The sequence below is a fragment of the Jatropha curcas genome, chromosome 10 (assembly GCF_041381405.1).
Source record: "Jatropha curcas cultivar XTBG-Jc1 chromosome 10, XTBG_Jcur_1.0, whole genome shotgun sequence".
Lineage (NCBI taxonomy): Eukaryota > Viridiplantae > Streptophyta > Magnoliopsida > Malpighiales > Euphorbiaceae > Jatropha > Jatropha curcas.
In genome coordinates this window covers 18,007,665-18,015,351 of record NC_143160.1, presented here as the reverse complement: position 1 = coordinate 18,015,351, position 7,687 = coordinate 18,007,665, and the positions used below count along the sequence as shown (strand labels likewise).

General features: G+C 40.7%; 1 non-coding gene across 1 annotated transcript; it reads right to left on the bottom strand.

Annotated features, from left to right (window-relative positions):
• Positions 1-790: 790 nt before the first annotated feature.
• Positions 791-896, bottom strand: LOC149493210 (small nucleolar RNA R71). Its single transcript, XR_016318620.1, has one exon. It is a non-coding gene; the product is annotated as a small nucleolar RNA R71 (small nucleolar RNA).
• Between the last annotated feature and the right edge of the window lie 6,791 nt (positions 897-7,687).

Genomic DNA, 7,687 nt, shown 5'->3' with positions numbered 1-7,687 from the left:
GTCATCTAAATAATAATAGGTTAACATAATTTTGGTAATTGATAAACAATCCCTGTGGATACGATACTTTCTTACTCTATACTACTTGTTGCGATTTCGTACACTTGCAAAAAACGCTGTCAAGTTTTTGGCGCCGTTGCCAGGGATTGGCGTATCAATATCAATACGAATTACCCTGTTATTAATTTAGACACTCTTTCGTTTTTATTAATTTTCTTTTAAGTGCTGTTCCAGGTGTTTTATGCAAAGAAGATCAAGGACGACTGAACCTCTAGTCTTTGACCCAGAAATTGAAAGGACCTTTCGTAGGCACAACGCTGCAAGAAAAGCAAGAGAAATAAAACCCGAACAAGAAGCGAACATGGCCAACGAAAACGAAAACATAAACGAAAACATAGTTGGACCACCACTTCAACATCCGGTCCATACCTTGAGAGATTATACCACACCAAATTTGAATGGGACAACCTCAAGTATTACTAGACCTAGGGTAGAAGCCAATAACTTTGAAATTAAACCCGCAATCATCCAAATGCTCTCTACCTCGATCCAGTATGGGGGTTTGCCTAGTGAAGATCCTAATGCTCACATCACCAATTTTTTGGAAATTTGTGACACATTCAAACAAAATGGTGTTTCTGAAGATGCAATCAAATTAAGACTTTTTCCATTTACTCTTAGGGATAAAGCAAGATCCTGGTTACAATCGTGTCCCGCTGGGAGTTTTACTACATGGGATGAATTAGCTCAAAAATTCTTAGCTAAATTCTTTCCATCCTCCAAAACCACCAAGTTGCGCAATGAGATAATGACATTTGCTCATCATGATCAAGAGAGCTTGTATGAAGCTTGGGAAAGATTTAAGGACTTGTTAAGAAAGTGCCCCCATCACAGTTTACCCAAGTGGTTACAGGTACAAACTTTCTATAATGCATTATCTCCTAACATCAAAATTACCTTAGATGCAGCTGCAGGTGGATCCTTTGAAAAGAAAGGAATTGATGAAGCATATGAATTGATAGAGGAAATGGCAAGCAATTGCCATTACCAAAACAGTACCGAAAGGAGAAGAACTGCAGGAGTCTATGAAATAGACGCCATTACAGCACTTAATGCCAAGGTAGATAACATGGTAAGGAAATTGGACATGTTAACTATTAATCCTGTAAATTCTGTCATGCAAATTTGTGATAGGTGCAATGGACAACATGGAATTGGAGAATGTGTCATGGACTCTTTAAATCCACAAACTTTGGAACAAGTGAACTATGTGATGAATCAAGGAAGAAAGAATTACCCTTATTCAAATTCATATGACAACAGGTTAAGGAACCATCCTAACCTATCCTATGGTAATCCTAACAATGCCTTGAATGCACCACCTGGTTTCCATCCTCCGGAAAAGAAATCTCATGATGACCTCCTCACTGCTCTTTCCAAATCACACATGGAGTTCATGAATGAAACTAGAGAAAACCATAAAATCCAGCAGGCCGCAATAAGGAATTTGGAAATTCAATTGGGGCAATTTGCAAACATGATGGCATCTCGACCTCAAGGTATGTTACCTAGCAATACTGAAAAGAATCCAAAAGAACAAGTGCAGGCTATTACCTTGAGGAGCGGCAAACAATTAGATGAACCACCAAGGAAAGAAAAGGAAGAAAAAGAGCAGCCAAAGGTGCCTATCATTGACTTGGAGGAAAAAGAAAAGGTAAAACCATATGTTCCCCCTATACCCTTTCCACAAAGATTAAAGAAAGCACAAGATGACAAGAGCTTCCTCAAGTTCCTGGATGTGTTTAAGAAGCTTCAAATCAATATTCCTTTTGCTGAAGCTCTTGCACAAATGCCTAGCTATGCTAAATTCCTAAAAGATATCTTGAGCAAGAAACGAAGAATTGATGATCAAGAAACGGTAATGTTAACCGAGGAGTGCAGTGCGATTATCCAAAACAAACTGCCTCCAAAGTTAAAAGATCCAGGAAGTTTTTCTATCCCTTGTAACATTGGTAATCTTGACTTTGAAAAAGCTTTGGCAGATTTGGGTGCTAGCATCAATCTTATGTCCTATGAAGTTTTTAAGATGCTAGGTATGGGAGAACTCAAGCCAACAAGGATGTCTTTGCAACTAGCAGATCGTTCAATTAAATATCCTAGAGGGATTATCAAAGACGTACTTGTGAAGGTAGGTACATTCATCTTTCCTGTTGATTTTGTTATTCTTGACATTGATGAGGACAGGGAAGGATCTCTAATCCTTGGAAGGCCCTTTCTTGCAACTGCAAGAGCATTAATTGATGTTTATGAGGGTAAGTTGACCTTAAGAGTTGGACAGGAAGAAATTGTCTTTGATGTACTTAAATCGTGTAAACTTCCTATGGACTATGGAGACTGTTTTAGAATTGATGTTGTTGATGAATGTGTGGAAACCACTTTGCATGTTGAAAATAACACTAATGAATCAAGCATCTTGAATGAAAAAGAAAAGGAACTTCCTAAGCATGAACTGAAACAACTTCCACCTCATTTAAAACATGCATTCTTAGGTGAGAACCATTCTTTTCCTGTTATTATTTCTTCTCACCTAACACTTGATCAAGAGGAAAGGTTGTTACAGGTTCTACGAAGGCACGAGAAAGCTTTAGGGTGGTCTATCTCGGATCTACAAGGAATAAGCCCAAGTGTGTGCATGCATAAAATCTTGATGGAAGAAGACTACAAACCTTCAATCGAGCACCAAAGGCGATTGAATCCTAACATGAAGGAGGTAGTCAAGGCTGAAATCATCAAACTCCTAGATGCCGGTATCATTTATCCGATTTCAGATAGTAATTGGGTAAGTCCTGTCCAAGTTGTTCCAAAGAAGGGAGGTATGACAGTTATCTCTAATGAAAACAATGAACTCATCCCCACAAGAACAGTCACAGGTTGGCGTGTGTGCATAGACTATAGAAAACTAAATAAAGCAACACGCAAGGACCATTTTCCCCTTCCCTTTATTGATCAAATGCTTGAGAGACTTGCAGGTTATCCTTTCTATTGTTTCCTAGATGGCTACTCAGGGTAATTCCAAATACCTATAGCCCCTAAAGACCAAGAGAAAACCACATTCACCTGTCCTTATGGCACTTTTGCCTACAGGAGAATGCCTTTTGGGCTATGCAATGCTCCTGCAACCTTTCAAAGGTGCATGATGTCCATCTTTTCTGATATGGTGGAAAAATTTATTGAAATATTCATGGATGATTTTTCTGTATTTGGTTCTTCCTTCGATGCATGCCTTCATAATTTATCTTTAGTGATGCAACGATGTGAAAATACTAAACTTGTGTTAAATTGGGAAAAATGCCACTTCATGGTTAGTGAAGGTATTGTCTTAGGGCATAAAATCTCTCAAAAAGGAATTGAAGTAGACAAGGCAAAGATTGAGGTAATTGAAAAACTACTTCCTCCTAACACAGTAAAAGGTATAAGAAGTTTTCTTGGGCATGCAGGGTTTTACAGGAGATTCATAAAGGATTTCTCAAAAATCACTAAACCTCTTTGCAAATTGTTAGTTAAAGATGTTCCATTTGATTTTGACAAAGAATGTTTAGATGCTTTTAACAGGTTGAAGAAGGAGTTAATCTCAGCCCCGATCATCACTACACCAGATTGGACTTTACCTTTCGAGCTTATGTGTGATGCTAGTGATCATGCTGTAGGAGCTGTGCTTGGACAGAGAAAAGACAAGAAGTTGCATGTTATTTATTATGTCAGTCGCACATTGAATGATGCGCAATTAAACTATGCAACTACGGAAAAAGAATTATTGGCTATTGTTTTTACTTTTGACAAATTCAGGGCATATCTAATTGGAGCTAAAACAATCGTCTACACAGATCACTCCGCCATCAAATACTTGCTGGAAAAGAAAGATGCAAAGCCAAGACTCATTCGTTGGGTACTTCTATTGCAAGAGTTTGACCTAGAAATTCGCAACAAAAAGGGGACCGAGAACCTCGTTGCTGACCATCTTTCCAGGCTTGAATTGGGGGAAGAAGATACAAGCAAGCTACAAATCAATGAAAGCTTTCCTCATGAGCAACTTCTTCTAGTGGCAAATACTCAAACCCCCTGGTACGCTAACATTGTTAATTATCTTGTTTGCAAAATTCCTCCTCCCAATTTTTCTTACCAACAAAGAAAAAAATTTTTTCATGATATCAAATTCTACTATTGGGAGGAGCCATTTTTGTTCAAGTATTGCAGTGATCAGCTTTTCAGAAGATGTATACCGGAGACTGAAATAGAAAGTGTCCTTAAATTTTGCCATTCAATGGAATGTGGAGGTCACTTTGGAGCAAGCAAAACAGCTGCACGTATACTAGAAAGTGGTTTGTATTGGCCTAATCTCTTTAAAGATGCTTATAACTATGTTCGTCGTTGTGATCATTGTCAAAGGTTAGGTAATATTTCGAAGAGACATGAGATGCCCTTAAATAGCATCCTTGAAGTTGAAATTTTCGACGTATGGGGTCTGGACTTTATGGGACCTTTTCCACCATCATATTCAAATCAATACATTCTAGTGGCGGTGGATTATGTGTCAAAGTGGGCAGAAGCTGTTGCTCTTCCAAATAACGATGCCAAAAGTGTGATGAGCTTCATCAAGAAAAACATTTTTACAAGGCATGGAACTCCCAGGGCGATAATCACGGACGGAGGTAAGCATTTTTGTAATAGATATTTAGACTCCCTTCTTGCAAAATATGGTGTCACTCATCGTGTAGGTACTCCATATCATCCTCAAACCAGTGGACAAGTAGAGGTCACTAACAGAGAAATCAAAAAGATCCTCGAAACCACTGTTGGACAATCACGAAAGGATTGGTCAAAAAAATTAGATGATGCTCTATGGGCCTACAGAACGGCATTCAAAACGCCTATAGGTATGTCTCCATATCGCATGGTGTATGGTAAGGCTTGTCATCTTCCTATAGAGTTAGAACATAAGGCGTTTTGGGCCATTCAATTTCTTAACTTCAATGCAAAGGAAGTTGGTCAAAAGCGATTGTTACAGTTAAACATGATGGATGAAATGCGCCTCCATGCTTATGAAAGTGCCAAAATATACAAAGATCGCACTAAACAATGGCATGATAAGCGCATTATCATGAGGGATCTAAAGGTAGGCCAGCAGGTGTTGCTCTATAACTCTAGACTTCGGTTATTTCCTGGTAAGTTGCGCTCTAGGTGGTCTGGACCATTCACAATCAAGGAAATCTTTCCTCATGGCGCGATTGAAATAGTGGATGGTAAGTCGAATCGAAGTTTCAAGGTAAATGCTCAATGTTTGAGAAGCTATTATAATGAAACCTTTGAACCCATCAAGATTACAATTGGTCTTGCTTAGCCTAAATTAAGATAAGTGCGTCGAACTTAACGACGTTAAACAAAAGTGCTCATGGGAGACAACCCATCTATTTTTATTAAATTTTCGTCCATTTATTTATTTTTATTCCCTATTTTATTTGTCAAAATCCCAAATTTTCTCCAAAGTGTTCTTTTGTTTAGTTAAGAGTTTTTGTAGGAAAAAGTGGAAATCCAGAACCAAGCACGCCCTAGCCATGCTGGGTGGCACGCCCGTGCCATGAGAGGTGAAGCCAGCACGCCTCAGGCGTGCCCATCAGCACGCCCGTGCCATAGCAAAGAGATTAACACACTTGAAGGTCAGAGGAGAGCACGACCTAGCCGTGCTGGGCAGCACGCCCAAGTCGCGCTACGAAGCAAGTCTCAACAAAGAAAAATGCCCAAGTCGCGAGCGCGACATTCACAAGCGCGGGCGCGACAATTAGAAAAGAGAGTCAGAAGATTTGCAAGAAAAACTCGCGAGCGCGACATTCATATACGTGGGCGCGAGCTGAAGTCGCGAGCGCGACATTCATATGCGCGGGCGCGACAAGCAGATCTGAGTGTCAGAAGCAATTGGACCAGAAGACGCGAGAATACGCGAGCGCGACTTTCATATGCGCGAGCGCGAAAAGAACTTGAGAGGCAGAGAAGAGCACGCCCAAGCCGTGCTATGTAGCACGCCCGTGCCAGGTACGCCACTTTTGTTGTTTTGTTGGTCAGAGGGGAGCACACCCAGGCCGTGCTCATCAGCACGGCCGTGCCACGATCAGACCAACTCATTTATTGGCGCCCCTATTTAAAGAGCACGCCTCCAAACCTTCTCTTTTCCATCTCGCACGCCCTAGCCGTCAACTCCTTTCTCTCAAACTTTCTCTTTTCTTCTCCCTTTTCTCTCAAATCAAACACTCTCCACCCAAAATTTTCACATAATCAACTCCAACAATGCCTCCTAGATACAAACGTAGCAGACCCGCATCATCCGTTGCTGCTCGGAAGCGTTCGACTACGCGATCCTCCACGGCTCCTCAACCTCCTTCACCTCCTGAAATTCCATTCGAAATTGCCTCATCCAATCAACAAGAAAGGTACACAAAATTATCTCTTCGGCCTATTTTACCGAATAGATTTATCGATGAGGCTGCCTTAGCGCAAGTGGGTCTTAGGGATATTGTGTTAGACCCTCTTAAGAGAATAGGATGGGGGGAATTTATTGATATGAAGGACTTAGTCTATGCCCCTCTAACTCTAGAATTTCTGAGTTCCTATCGCGCTTTTATTCCGTTATTGCCTAATTCACCACCAAGCAGGGTTAACTTTAGGCTTCTTAGTCAAGACTTTGAACTAACTGTGAATGAAATTAGCCACATTTTTGGGTTTCCTACAGACAATAGCCAGATACAAATATCTAGTGATTTTAGTGCGCGTAATACTTGGCAAAATTTGACAGGTGAAGTGAATTACAATCCTAGATATTCTAAAGCATCCAAATTAAAAAAACCTTCCTTGCGCTACATTCACAAATTCTTATCTAATTCCATTTTTGGAAGGAGTGAAAGCGATGGGGTGCTAAGTTTGAACGAATTATATTTTCTGTGGGCTATTGAGAATGGGGTTTTATTGAATGTTGGTTATTGGCTCTGCCAAAAATTTGGAAAGGTGGCTGGAGCCGACAAGGGGGCCATAATGGTGGGATGTTTTGTAACTCGGATTGCTAGATACTTACAGGTTTGGAACCTGGCTAGGCCAATTTATGATTCTGTAGGAGGAGGGCGTGGTACTAGACTGGACCTAGATGTTATGATACATATGAAACTGATTGAAAAAGTCGGGGATACATATCAAGTAGTGGGCGCCCCAAAGGCTAATCCTGATGATGCAGGAGCAAAGGCAGCCGGTGGAGCTAACATGGAAGAGGATAATCCTCCTCCTTTTCCTTCTTCTTTTGGTGCAGGTACTTCCGGTGTCGGTCCATCGTTCCAAGGCACAACCAACATGTCGAACGATGAAGTCCTTGCAAGAATGATGTCTCGGATGGACCTCTTTGACACGCGCCTTAAATGTATGGAAACGATGATCGCAGACCGTTTCCAGTCCATCGAGATTATGAACGGTAGTCTTGATTCTCGGATGGACACCATGCAAGGCCAACTCCAAACCATCCTCCAGCTTCTGCAGCCACCTCCACCACCAGAGAATTGACGGATTTCTCACTTTTCTTTGTTTTATTTTTGTTTATTTGTTCTAATACATTGTCTTGGTTGCCTTCACTTTAGTTTATTTGTTATTTGAA